Source organism: Vanessa cardui, chromosome 10, assembly GCF_905220365.1.
Source record: "Vanessa cardui chromosome 10, ilVanCard2.1, whole genome shotgun sequence".
NCBI lineage: Eukaryota > Metazoa > Arthropoda > Insecta > Lepidoptera > Nymphalidae > Vanessa > Vanessa cardui.
The window spans coordinates 13832102-13847329 of NC_061132.1; the positions used below are offsets into that span (position 1 = coordinate 13832102).

The 15228-nt window shown below is 33.3% G+C and overlaps 1 protein-coding gene across 9 annotated transcripts in view; it reads left to right on the forward strand.

Moving 5' to 3' along the window:
• Window positions 1-3912: 3912 nt before the first annotated feature.
• LOC124533192 (RIMS-binding protein 2) overlaps window positions 3913-15228 on the forward strand; it is a 32864-nt gene continuing 21548 nt past the window's right edge. For 8 of the 9 annotated variants that reach the window (XM_047108368.1, XM_047108371.1, XM_047108372.1 and 5 more), the window contains exon 1: window positions 3913-4299. The gene's annotated coding sequence lies outside the window, so the exon portion shown is untranslated. Of the gene's footprint in view, window positions 4304-15228 lie in introns of all 9 variants that reach the window. The other variant, XM_047108369.1, reaches the window with a different exon arrangement.

Here is a 15228-nt window from a genome sequence, read left to right on the forward strand (position 1 = left end):
TTTGAAACGGAACGTATTTCAAAACACTAATTAGCGTTCAGTGACGTCACTCCTCTTATGACTACTTATTTGAGGTTATAGTTGTAAAAAAGTGAATATTGAAATGAAAATTGATTGCGTATTTCGAATAAAAATGGAAGTCGGGTTTGTCAAAGCAGACTCCAGATTCCTCTTTTCAGCTTGAAACCACTTTTTTCTCAGTTTTGTCTCAGAAGGTCCACTCAAAAACCATTTATTTGAAAACTTTATTGAAGTAGATGAATACATTGGCACAAAACATATGTCAATACGGCGTCTTTCGGAGTATCGATTAGTCCGTTTTAAATTTTTGCAAAAAAGTATCTCAAAAGTCGAAAAAAATGCATAAGTATGAAAGCCAATGAGGACAAGTATGATCAATGGGTCAGTGACAGACAGGAGTGACGTCATACGAAAAATGGATCCGTTTTCGCGCGAAAATTGAAATTTAAAATTTGGAAACCATATTTTTTGCAATAAATTAGAGAACTATATGAAGTTGTTTAAAATAAACACAAAAATAAAAATATTGCATCTTTCCTATTCTGTAAATAATAATTACTCTGTAAATATTGTTATTTTAGAATGTTAACTCTTTTAATAATTGGTATTGTGATTGTTGTTTTTTTAATTCCTTTAAAAATAATTAAAATATCAAGAAAAAAATCTTAAATGATTTTTGTTTCACGCTATGTCGTAAAACTTAAAATAAAGATACTATCCTAACCTTGATTATGTTCTTTCATAACAGACTACCGCACTTACTCTATAAAGTGACGGTTCTGATTTGGAATCTTAGTAGTTTTTTTTTACTTTTAGAGAATATAAAGACTTATAGCAGTATACTACCGGTAGTTTCAATGTGTAAGTATATAATGCTGTTAAGTTACCATAACGTGGAACATTTGCTCGTAAATACTTCAAAATTCTAACCAAAAATCTTACAAAAAACTGCCAGAAAAGGCATATGTTAAGAGAAAGTTACAGAGAAGGAAAAAGATACTAATATTTAAACAACGGTTTCTAGAATTACTTTTTTTTTGATACCGTGTTTCACGTTATGTATACAACCAAATATGTACTATAATCTATTAATTTAGGGCTTAGTTTTGCTTGTAAGGTCTAAAGACTTTGATCGTCTCGGACGTAAACCACAGGGTTGTTTCGATAATCGAATCTCTTGGCTGTTTCGTAATCGTCGTGCGGTCGACATGATGTGACGCGGTTTTTAAGCCTTCCTCCTACAAGCAGGCCTTGTTGTTTGGACTTTTAGCCTTAGCCAACAGTATACAAATACTTTTATTGACCAACAATATTAATTTCGACCATTTAGTCATATATAACCGTCGTGTTATAATAAGAAAAAGTACTTAAAACTTTATAAGAAATTTCTAATATTTTTTTAAAGATATCTAATTTCGTTGATCCACACGTGGGGACCTAATTTTGTAACCCGTATAAAAAAATTGAATAGTTTTTTTTTAACCAATTAGAACGCGAAGCTCGATAGCTAGTTGGAAAACGCTGCATGGTTTTCACAGAATAATAAGGCTGCAGTTTCGATATCTGTTGACAATTAAATTAAAAAATATTTAAACAAGTAACTAAATAAAAAAAAGTGTAATTAATTGTGTGTGTTATTCCTATATCGGTGTTGGTGTAAATTTTTGAATTGTTGAATTCGATTTTTAAATGAAATAAAAAGGATTTAAGCAATAATCTTTCGTCTATTTTGTGTTATCTGTTACTTTTGACATAATAAGAAAAGATCAAAATGTTTTTGTTACATTAAATTCTTATCGAATATCAAAGTTAACGAAAAATTTAAGTGTTGTACGTGTGTATTAGGCCTGCAGGCAATTTGGCAGGCTCGACGAGAAATTTGGCAAGCGATGTCTTTGAAATACATACGACAAAGTTATATGTAATAAATTCGCTAGTATTTATATTGTAGAAATCCTTGACAATAAAAATAAGTCCAATCGTTTTTTTTTAAATACAAGCTCAAACCTTAAATCATTTTACAATTTATAGAACAATAATCACATACATGCCTTATTTTTTTTTAAATAATATGATTCCTCTTTTTAACTTTTCAAGGAAAGGTTGAATATATAGCTTTAATAAAATTTACATCGCTTGAAATTTAGCAAGTATAGACGTAGACATTTAATTTTAGATTTAATAATATATTATCTACATTGTATAATGGTGTCCAGGGTACCTATTGGTTTTAAAAATATATTTATTCTGTGTAATGTTACCATATATAAAAATATTTTTTTAATTTTCTATTGTGACTGCTTAGTATTTAAAAGCGTTTTCTTGTTATTTTTTTGTTTGTTAATATTTTGACACAATTTATAAATATTGTAACCATAACTATAAATGACATGTATTTTTGTAAATATATAATAAACATATAATTATAGTATTGTGTTTTGTTTAAAAACCTTTAATTAATTACATGTTTAATTTTAATGTAATATATTTCAAATATATTATTAGTCAGTACCTCGTTCATCGAAATTCGTTTCTCTGGGTTATATCTGCATACCCAAAAATGATATTAATAAAATAAACTGTATTTAATAATTGCTTTCAATCGTAAATTACGATGTTTATTAATTTCACTACGGAACCATGAAATCAATGAAAATGATTCCTATTAATAATTTATCAATATCTACCAAATCTATATTAGTAATATTATTGGATTTTTTATCATTTGATATGTTTTGGCAATTGATAAACCAAAATTGAAACCGTCACATTTCACGTACCTAATTCATTTCACCAACCCTTGCGCTAATCCTAATTATAATAGCAATGAAATTATTTTGTTGCACCAATCGAAAAACGTGTTCAGATCTATTAAATCAATATATACTCTGTTTTAGTTCTAGAAATATCTATAGTTGTAAAAATGTTACGAATACAATTATCGATGTAAATAATGAAGTGAAAATCGATTTTGTTACCAAAAATGTTTCCGTTCAAACAGAGGATTTAAATGATGTTCATTTAAAAACACCGGATGTCTTGGAAAATTGTTCTAATGACGTTGAGAGTGGTACCACTAATGGCGACGGGGAACAATGTGTACGTTATATTAACGATGATCAGGTGAGGTGCTTTTAATTCAAATCGATTTTTAAAGAAATCACAGAATGACTAGGAAAATATGAGAGTTATTAATGTAACTGTAACGGTTTTTTGGTTATTTTAAATTGACTTAAATATTTATCTTTAACTAAAATGTTTATGTTTTGAACATTTTTTTCTTATTAAAGTCTCGAATCCATGTTTTAACTTTTACAACTCAATGAATTTAAAATGTTGATGATATCTTTCCGATACGATCGCGACAGAATTTTATAGAGTAAGTAGAATTTTCTCCGATCTGTATGGGTTGGTGAACTCTAGCGATGTCAAGTGGCACAGCAATGGGGGCTCCAACCTCTCTTATTAGAAGAGCATGCATTTGCGTACCGAGATTTTACGTTGCTGCAAAATCGTTTCATGTAACTACCCGTTTTCAATGAAAGCGGAAAGCGGTAACCTATATAATGGTTGTTTATTGCGTTACGAAGTTGATACCGTTTAATAATTAAATTACAAATACTTGTTGCAAGGTACGGAAAGCGTTGCATTCCTTAAGGTATGATCGATTAATCTCAACAAACGACCTCTTTAAAGGGTCGTTAACTAGTGCGATATGGTAGAGTAGCGTCAGTTAAATAATAATGGTGTGCGCGTCAAACGTGGAGTGGTAGAACGGTAGCGGTGGTCCATTGAGGAGACGACGGCGACAGCGCGGCGGCGCGCGGCGCGTGACGTCACGCGGCGCCGCGCCTCGCGCACGCGCCCGTGTATCGAGCGGCATGTGCCACTCGCAGCCGGCCGACCGCTCCGCCCGACCGATACACACTTTTTTATTTTCCCTCCGAACGTAGCTCCGTGACATCCCGATTTTAACAGAAAAGCACGCTCGAAATCCAACGGCAAAGTCGAAACCCGCGCGCGAGGAGCCCCTGCCGCGCGACTCGCTCCGGACGCCTCTGTCGAATCCAAAATGGCAGGACAGAGCGGTCTCCCGAGCTGTGCGCGAGCCCGCCTCTGACCGAACGGCTGTGATCGCGGTCGCTATGTGCCTCGTTATATAAATGTTACGCAAGTTCGGGACGGTGGCTGCGAGAAGGTGCATCCGTTACGACCAGTAACGTCGTCGGTGCAGTGAACCTTGGAGCCCATGTAACGCACTCGAGGACTGCCGCTAACGTGAGTACGTTTATACGCACCCGCTGTGGGGGCGGAAAATCAATTGTTTCTCGATATTCCACCTTCGCGACGAGTTATGAAAACGTTCGAAATGCACACGAGTGAGGTTTTATCGATCGAGTCGTTATCTGTAGCTTCTGAAATTGAGCGCTTTTATTGAGTATCGTTGTAATGAAGTCGAGGGGTGTGTTTGGGCTATTTGAACAAAATATGGCGATGAATGTGTAGCCTCGCGCCTGTCAACAGTGAGCCGTTGGGCCCGTTGAGGCTGGCATGTGAGCGGGGCTTATTGATCACGCAGCTTATTGTTTTAGATAGTCTTCTAAATATTTAATGGCTTTGACATTTGTGTCTAACACAGCCGAAGGTCGTCGTTATGTTTGTCATATTCAATATTAAATATTGATTTAATTTAAACGGTTACTTTCTCTGTTCTTACCCCACTTACATTGATTCATGACCTATTTTATACTGGTTCAGTTCTTAGAACACGTTCAGTGCTAATAGTAAAAAGCGTGGTAGTTATTCATTTATTATAATACCTACATATCCAAAAAATAATTCATTATGTATTTTACACTTATTTTTGTACGGAATTTTTTGGAATTAAATTTTACAGTTTTACTAAAAATATTTCCAACGCTTACTTTATATTATATGGAATATTGATAGCGCAATGCGTTTTAATTCGCACGCAATAATATAAAATGAATAATTTATCGATTTTATTTATTAAACATGGGCGACTGATACCTGTTAAGTAGCCTTAAGAAAAGGAAAAATACTCAATTAAAAAAAAATTAGAAAAAACTTTATCACATAATAACTTAGTTAATTTCTAATATGCCTAACTTGACTTCTTAGTACGACGATACACGTCTCAAAACATCACAATCGTCATAAGACTCAAGTTAAAGTAATAAGACTAATAAATATTGATATATTTTACTTTCATTGTACTAAGTTCTTATTACTCATAAGCGGGACTTAACATTTTTTTCGTGGCGACTTTAAGTACTTATTTACGTCAGTTATTGCATTTGTCGATAGAGTTAACTTTACGTTCACTACATACGAAAGGGTTATTTTAAATACCTTTTAGCGTGCAGGCTAAGTTGAGTAATTACTACCGCAAGAAACTTAATTCCTCACGGATTTTCAATATAGGATCGTTGCCTACTTTTAAAAAAAAAAGAGATTTTAGTGACAGTCATGATAAACGTCAAATTTGAGTACGCGTTTTAATATTAAGTCATTAAACTAAGAATTGAATTGAATATTAATTAATTGAAAAGCGTATCAATGTATAAAATTACACTGCTATTTTTAGAATATAAATTATTAATGTTGGATAACAATAACTATTTTATTAATTATTAAAATTAAATTCATGTAAATGACCCTTGAAGGATCGAAATAAAAAAAAAAGAACTAGTAACAACTATTTAAATATATTGTTATATTAATTTCATTATATAATCAATATTAATATTCCAAAATTAAAATCAATATCAAATATATATTTATCGTGTAACGTTCATTTTATTATGCCGCATTATTCCACACTGAAATAATATTAATAAAAATTAAGTGTAGGCCTATCTTTATCGGTCGCCATATTGGATGTTATGTTCATATTTAAATATTTAAATGTTTTTCATTTTATTATTTACATTTATATTTGTCGTGATGTGAATATCTAGTATTAATAATTTAATTGTTTATTTTAGTACTAGTATCCAAACGCGGCTTCTCACGTTTATGAGGGGTAGCCTAAGTGTTAAGTTAGATAGGCTATTTTCATTCCAAATTTCATACAGATCGCACTATCCGGTATTGCGTAATCGTAACAAACATCCAAACATACACAAAAGTATTCACATTTATAATTTTATAGCTTGACATATTATACAGAGGAAATAAAACATTGAATTATAAGACCCTGCCATAGGTGCAAAAATAATATACAGGTATATTAAAAATGTGATTTTTAATCGATATTTTATTATTGAGCGTAATTATTATAATTATTTATATATACGTTTAAGCTGAACACAGATATGCGTGCCTGATACGACGTTTTTTTTTTCAATCCAAGTGCCTACCTAATTATAAAAGGAACTGTCCTCAGTACTTTTATCACAAAGTCTGTCTCTAAGAGCGCGGATTAAGTATTTCTTGAAGAAACCTCGAGACGAGTAAAAATTATATCGAAATTATAATGAGAGATGACTCTTAACAATATCACAATTAGATTTACGAGGAGAGATGGCTTGGTTGCTGGAAAAAGCATGTATTATGGGGCATCACTGAATTTTATATAATTAATTTGTATTTATGATGGTTGAAATTAAAATATCTTGAAACCATCATGTGCCGTATTTTTTCATGATATAGTATGGTGGCTGAGCAAATGGGTCACCTGATGGTCAATGGTCATGTACAATGGTTCTATAAGAAATATTAATCAATCCATTGCACAACCAACTGTAGGAACTAAGACGTTATTTCCTTCGTGCCTGTAGATACACTGGCTCACTCACCCTTCACCCTTCGAACCGGAACACAATAATAAAGAGTTCTGGTGTTTGTCAATAGCATATCTAATGAGTGGGTGGTATCAATTCAGACGTGCTTGTACAAAGTTTTACCACCAAGTAAATATGTATCCACCACATGTTTACCTACGAATCCAGAATGGATTGGTGTAAAGGAAGTGGTCAAACCTAGTCAGGACATTTCCAGACTTCCCCTTATCGATATAAGTGTACAGGAATGTTGCCGAATACCTCCCTCAAATAATATCTGCGAATGTTGAAAAACTACTTTTTTTTTATTAAAATATGAATAACCACTTGGAAAAAGTCCTATCTGATTTGCCGTCATGAGAGCGGTCGTATATTTAATAATTGGTTCACGTACCGGCTGACGTTGGTATCTATATAATCTGATCTACTTATAACTTGGTCGATATACTTGGAAATGGCTAATGTGCATGATAACCTTTTTTGAAAGAAAAATTATATGACCTCATTCATTATGTCAGTTATTCTTTTGTAACATATTCGTACATTGTTTATGAATAGTAATGTAGGACGGTTTTGTCTTCTTTATTGAGGGCAGGTTTGCTCACCGTAAGGCCGGTCTCGTGTCTCCCTCGGGCTCCACGGCAGAAGCCTTGCATTGGAAGTTACAAGTTTCAAGATTATTTGTGCAACCTTTTCGTACCTTGGGACATGTAAGGGCTTTGTATCTGCGTCTAGACTGCGGTGAGAAGGTGAGAGAAGTTTTATTAGACATTTGTGCGCCATAATATCTTCTGCTCCTCAACTCTGACTCCAGGAACTTTTTATCATTATCATCATAATATCGAAAGCTTCTATTATTCTAAGGGTCATTGTTAAATCAAGTATAACACCAAATCACAGTGTAATTCCATTTAATTTTGATTAATTTAATTCAACATTATTTACCACGTCACTAAATATATCCAATATTACAATTTGTCTAAATTCTTCGTCATATTAAACGTACATATTAAATTGAAACGTTTCACGAAACTTCTTACAAAACCTTGCGACGTAACCGCTAAACAGACGAGTGGATTAAGTTATTTTCGAAATAATTTGTTTTATAAACAACAGCCATTTTGTATTTTTTATTTCAAATTGCTTTAGTTTAAAACGACGACCCAAAAGCATTCAATGCCATCAGTTATTTACAACTTAAGATCAGGCTGGACGCTGATTCGTTTTTGTTTTTGTATTATATTTTCTGCCACTGTGGCTTTTTTAGTTTCCTTTTATTTTTTGTTATTGTTTTTTTTTTTAAAGTTTTAATTACATTTTTTAAGCACTTACTTGTATGTGTTATTTGATAAGCGTATCCTGTATGAAAATACTAAACATTTTCATGGAGAATAAACATTTATTTTTATAAAATTTGGTTGAGATGGCTCTAGGTACGTACTACGTACCATCCACTTATCAGATATTCCATCACCAAATAATAATACTAACCATTAATGTGTTCTGGTTTAAAGAGAAGTGAGTACTTAAAGGCACAAGGTACATAACTTAACATTTTAGCTCCCAAGGTTGGTGGTGCATTGGCAGTGTAAGGAATGGTTGATATTTCCTACTACGTCAATATCTATGGGCGGTGGTTTCTTGCAAAGTCAGGTAGTCCATTTGGTCTACCTATATTATAAAAGAACACACATATCGTAAATAGTAAATGAGCAAATTTAATCTGCTAAAGTTATGTAGTTTTTCTCATGGTCATTTTTTACTCCAAATCTACGCATGAGAACTTCTTCAATCCACAATGTCTCCACTATTCCACTGCTCTTAACCAATAGGCATACATATAAAAACCTATTAACATTCATTTATGGTACTAAAACAACCAGTCATCAAACATAAAAATATTATTAATAAAAGTAATGATTCAAAATCAAGACACAATAATTCTAGTCTACAAATCTTTTGTGAACATTTGCGCTGTCAGCTTACGCATTGCAATCAAGAAATATTTCATTTGTTTCAACGAGAACATTGAAAAAAAAAGGCGCAATTTTCGCAGCAATAGAGCAAGCAGAACAAAAACGCTGTATGTATTGGCTACACAAAAACTAGGCAAATAAAAACGGTCGTTGTACTCTTGGCTCGGTAGTGAAATATTCAATACAGTTGCACGCACGCGATGTCGCTGCCAAACTCGGCCGCAGCGGGGCTTTGGATAGTTAACAGTTAACAGTAAATTTTGAGTACTGTATTTACATAATAGACAGCTAGTTGTTGGGTTTTCATGAATACATCTCCCAACAATAGGTCCATTTGCTTAAATGATTCAATTGCTGCGGTTCTTTATTTTAAATAATGATGCCAGTGCTGTTATATTCACATGGGACACCTAAGTTCTCATTGGCGGTATATTGATGGTAAGAAGTGGTTTATACTTCTAGCTGTGTAATTTTGTGGTCGATAGGAAAACAGCTGAGCGCTGTTTTCCTAAAATCATTTAAAGTTTAACAGAAGACCATAAAAGTTGGTGTTTATTCACCAATAGTCTTCTTTCTATATTTGATTAAAAGCATGCTTATTCAACTTCAAGTATACAGGTTGACTCCTTACAGTCATGGAAATAATTTGAATGTAGTTTACCTCATCTATTGCATTGAATATAATAGTAGTTTTTTTTTAATTTGCCATCGGTATGAGCGAAAAATCTGTTAAGCAAAAATGAAAAATTGGCATCAGCAAAATGTTCTTTAAATTGCTTGTTTAATCTGTATTTGTTTTGCTATTATATAATAAATAATTAATTAATATTAAATATATAGTAGTTAAATTTTATAAGATATCGTTTGAAGTATTGAATTTTTTATGTAACCGATTGTATTTATAGGGAGTCTATAAATATAACTCGGAAAGCTCGGTAAAATCCTATCGCTTTTAACTCGTTCGCGTCTGATATGATTGATCGAATGTAACGATGATCCCTCACTCAGAGATGAACCATCCGGTGAGAGGGAACGCGAGGTTACTCCAAAGAGTTTGTATGTCAGTAAACTATTATCAGAAGAAAAATGCTGCTATCGTATCTCAAAAAGCTATATAATGTCTGTTTGCTCTTTCGCATTACATACATATATAATTGTATTTAAATTATTATATTTTTTTAAATGTCGAAAAAGAGTAACTACTGAGTTTCTTGCCAGTTCTTCTCGGTAGAATCTGCTTTCCGAACCTGTGGTAGCTTCACTTAATTGTTAAATGACGATTCAAAAGTGCTCGTAAAAGCCCACTTGAATACAGTTTTGATTTTGATTCTGATCTAAATAAAATATTATAGTGATGATTATGATAATGTCTAGTATCAGAAAATCAAATTTATTTTCCTCTTCAAATTCTAGATAAGTTTTTAATGTTATATTTGTCTGGTACCACCTTTTTAAGGGCAAGTTGTATGGGCGTCAAAGTATGTTTAAGGTGTAGATCTCACTGTTCAAGACAATCCAAGAGTTGCATGGCTGTTTTGTCCGAATATGAATTATGCGTTTAAACATTGGCTAATTCGTTATTGGCTATTTGAATATTGGCAGCAAATTTCGTATATAGCAACGTTGAAGATATTATAATGTGTATCTATGCCCAAGCACAGAAGTTCGATCTGTACTTCATTTCTTCCATTGACAATTATGATAAAATCGCTCAGAATGAGCTCATATGGAGAACGCGTTTACGTACCATAAATGGTATGAAGCTACCAACTCTATTTGACAGAAAAACCTAAAAAATATTACTTAAAGCTGAATATTATGTTACAAAACACAGATCGGGAGAAAGAAACGCCGATAGATGAACATCGGTGAATTATTATTTATCGGAAATACCATAGTTCAAGGCTTGTTTCAAACGAGCCACGTGCAGGGTATAGTACAGGAGTTTATTTTTCATCTTGTATAAGCAAACTCATATTTTTACTTGTAGTAAAAAGAGGGTTAAAATTATTGTAATAAAGGGAACACTCTATTTGTAGTTAAATATGCATGTCGCCCAAAAAGGAAAAGTTAAAGTTTGAATCCTGATATTCCTTCGCAAACATTTTGAGGAAACCTGCATGAGTCCAATTTCATAGAAATTCTGCCACGTTACAGATGTGGCATTGTCGTTCCCCGCATTGGGACAGCGAGGTGGAATATGTTCCAAACCTTCTCCTAAAAAGGGAGGCCTTAGCAGTGGAAAAATTACAGGCTGTTGTTGTTGTTTATTCCTAGTTTGTTGCATTTGTGTCAAAATTCAAAGGGGACATGACGGAACAGGCTTTCAGTTATATTTATATTATATTCCAGTTATTTTATATATAGCTTTGTTTCTTCATCTCTGGATATAGAGTTAAACTTATCTTATTGCGTTAGAAAGCTTATAGGGTAGGTTAGGTTCACTTATTACTATTCATTACATTTTCAACCTCTAAGCAGGAATATTGTGCGTTTCGGTTCAAAGGGCGAATGAGCCAGACTAACTACAAGTGACTTTACATTTTAGTTTCCATGGTTGGCGGCACGTTAGTATAAGGAAGAACTGACAGCCTTTATGTCTATGGGCAATGATGACCATATACTATCAAATAGCACCATCTTAACTACCTACGTATTCTGTAAAAAAATCTTCGGCCCACGGACCCGGAGCAGTAAAGGTTAACGTGGGCTAAGCCGGAGCAACTAGTTTATTATATTAATCATATATTTACTAGAACTACTTAAATCTATTCTAGAAATAAAGAGGGGGCGTACTGAAGATATTATATTACTCAGAAATGTAGGTAGACGAATTTCATGTAATTTTAGCTTTTATCGTAGAATACCGAGAACGTAATGAATAAATTAATTGAATCATTTTTATTTTGCATTTTAAAGATATTTTATTTAAGGGTCGAGTGACCCAGTAGATAGAACGCTTCACTTTTAACGAAAGATCGTGGCTTCAAATGCGGGCAAGTACTTATAAGTTTTCATGTACTCAGTATTATTAATTGACTTTCACTCTATATGTAGTACAGATTTTTTGTGCCTCAATAATATGCATGCATGCATGCATACATGCATACTACTGAATGTATTGCTGTAACCAATCAACGTGAAATCGTTGGTGAAGATGACTATTATATTTTTGAATTCCCGGCGATCCTTTCACCTTTTTTATTCAATACCCAACGAGGAAGAACTGAATAGCTTAGTTTAACTAGGTTATACACTTATAATTATATAATAGTATTTTTTTTTAACAATTACATTTATATTGGGCTCCATACCTCCTCTAAAACAATCTCCAGGTGCTCCATTATACGTGGCAGATTACCATCCCGTATCCACCACGTGCAGATATCCTCACAATGTTTTCATTTATCTGTCACATTACGCAGTAATATCTTATAACTTCATATCTAGCTACTACTCTATGTGATAAAAAAACAGCCCATAAAAACCTACTGATGAACAAAGGTTTCTTTTCTCGTTAAAAGAGAAGACTTAGAACTTATTCCTCTTATTTCTTTATATTGTCATGTTGTTTTCTGTCTTGAAGTATGAGTAGTCAGAGTGTCAATGGATGGTAAGGCTTTGTGTTAAACCCAATCATCAGATATTCTACCGCTAAACAACAGTACGTACGTAGTATTGTTGTGTTCCGATTTGAAGGGTGAGTGAACCAATTTAATTACAGGCACAAAGGACGCATCTTAGTTCCCAAAGTTGGTGGCGCATTGACGATGTAAGGGATGGTTAATATTTCTTAAAGCGTCATTGTCTATGGGTGATGGTGACCACTTACCATCGGGAGGTCCATATGCTCGTCCACCAACCTATTCCTTAAAGAAAAAAGAATAAGTCAGTGTAAGTACAGGCACAGGGGAAATTATATTTTAGTTTCCAATATTGGTAGCATTGACAATGTAAGGGCTGATTGAGTCAAATCAATTATTTAATACCTGGGTAGTCCTTAGTCCAGTCAAATTAACATTTATTAGTTAAAAGAATTAAAAAAAAAAACTTAAGAGAATATATCTATTTTTGAGCACATATTTAGTTAAAATCCACCTATTCTACCCACTTCAAAACTAAATTACAGTTATAAAAAGATTAAGGCTGTGGATGTTCAACGGTCGCCTAAATGACCTTTAATATTTAAGAATACATCAAAAGCTTTCCATTGCAATTGAAAGGATGATTGATTCACATCAACTACAAAAGTAAGCGTTAGGAATATTAAAAGAACACTTCTCATTCTCTATACTAGAAATAGAAGGCTTTTAAATACGAAGATTTTATTGGCAAATTGTTTTATAACAAAATTTTTTTGATGTATGATGATATATAATAGTATGTTTTTAAGTTTCAGAGTATATATGACGGATTATTTTCATTTTAAATTCGTTAATTGATATTTTAATTTCATCTGAGCAGAATCTACTTTCCGAACCAACCCATAAAGCTACCAAAGAGGTTGGATGATTCACATGTGTCGTTTCATTCATGTGTGGCGTCGATATAAGACACGTGCAGGCTCTCTTCACGATGTTTTTTTTAACCACCGTACACGAGATGAATTACAAACACAAATTGAGCACGTGAAAATCCAGTTGTGCTTGCTTGCGTGCTAGAGCCTCAATGCGTTAGAACCAAAACGCGCATGCGTATATATCTATAGGTTTGTAACTTGTATAAGTACTAGAACAATATTAGTAAAGTTGATCAAAATCATTAAAATTAAATGGAAGGTTTCAAATGGAAGGTTGAAAGCAGATGTTTTTTTATTGTTTTAAAAATACTTATATATTATTTGACCAACCTCCGTGATTGAGTGGTGTGTACACCGGTTTTCATGGGTACGCCACTCCGAGGCCCCGGATTCGATTGCGAGTCGATGAAGATTATCATTAGTCTTCTATGTTGTCTTGGGTCTGGGTGTTTGTGGTTCCGTCGTTACTTTTGATTTTACATAACACAATTGCTTTAGCTACTTTGGGATCAGAGTAATGTACGTGCTGGTGTCTCATATTAAACAAAAAAAATATTGCAGTATAGCAATTCTTCTAATTCTTTACAAAATTTCTTGTTATAAATAAGAGGAAAATATTTTTAAATTATCTCAATATCTGAACAAAGTGTGCAAGAAACGGAAATCGGTAATAAGTGAGCAACATATGCCACCCAGTTGAACTTATATTACGGAATCCACCGCGCTCGCTCGTATCGTCCGCGTAAAAACTTACCAGCTTAACGAAATTGATGTTTTAATACTTTCTATGATATCATGAAAGTCGATTAAAACGTAGTTCCGAACTTGGTAACTTAGTAATTAAGTCGTTTCCGCTTCGAAGACCTTTTTTAGACTTTTTTGGTAATTTTATTATCTAAAGTAAAGTAAAGTAACAGCCTGTAAATTTACCACTGCAGCGATAAGGCCTGCTCTTACATTAAGGAGAGGTTTTGGAACATATTCTACGTGCTGTTCCAATGCGGCTTGGTGGAATGCACATGTGGTAAAATTTCAATGAAATTAGTCACATGCAGGATTCCTCGCGATGTTTTCCTTCAGCGCAGAGCACGAGATGAATTATAAACACAAATTAAGCAAATACATATAGTTGCGCTTGTCTGGATTTGAAACCGCAATCATCGGTTACGATGCACGCGTTCTAACCTATGGGCAATCACAGCTCTATTTTTATTATCTATCAAAAATTAAGGCAATGGTTAATAATTATGTAGCTAACACGGGCAGCACGTGTCACATCCAATTGGACGATTATTGAAAGACTATATAATCAAAGAAAGTCTATAAATAAATATGAAGTAAAATTAATAAGAAAATTAAGTTTAGAATAATTCGTCCTAAACAATTTCTTCTACTTATCATTGTAAAATACTAGCGACCCGAAATGCTGATACCAAATATACTACAAAATGTACAAAGTTCAGACACGTTAGACAACACAAACCGCTGCAAATATCTTCGAAAGTATTCCTTTAAAACTCATAAAATATATTTTTCAATATTAATTGCTTTTTTTGTAAAGAATTATCTTAACCATCAAAAGTTAATTCGGTTAATTACATAAAACGTAACGTTATTAACATAATTTGTGACAAACAGCTTGTGGTTTGATTTGAACCGTACCATAAATTTTCAACTTGACTAGTAAGTGTGGGGCTCTACAAATTAACAACGCTAAAGTGCTATGGCTTTTGTCCGATAAATGAAAGGGGTTGCGATGGATAACAAACTATTTCTTGCGGCTCATGGAATAAGGACTACTTTTGATTGCACACATTGAACAAATGTGGCACACCGTACTTTTTAATGGGTTCACAATAATAGGTTTCCCTCGTTGCAATTATTCGTGCGTTGTTTGAGCACTGCA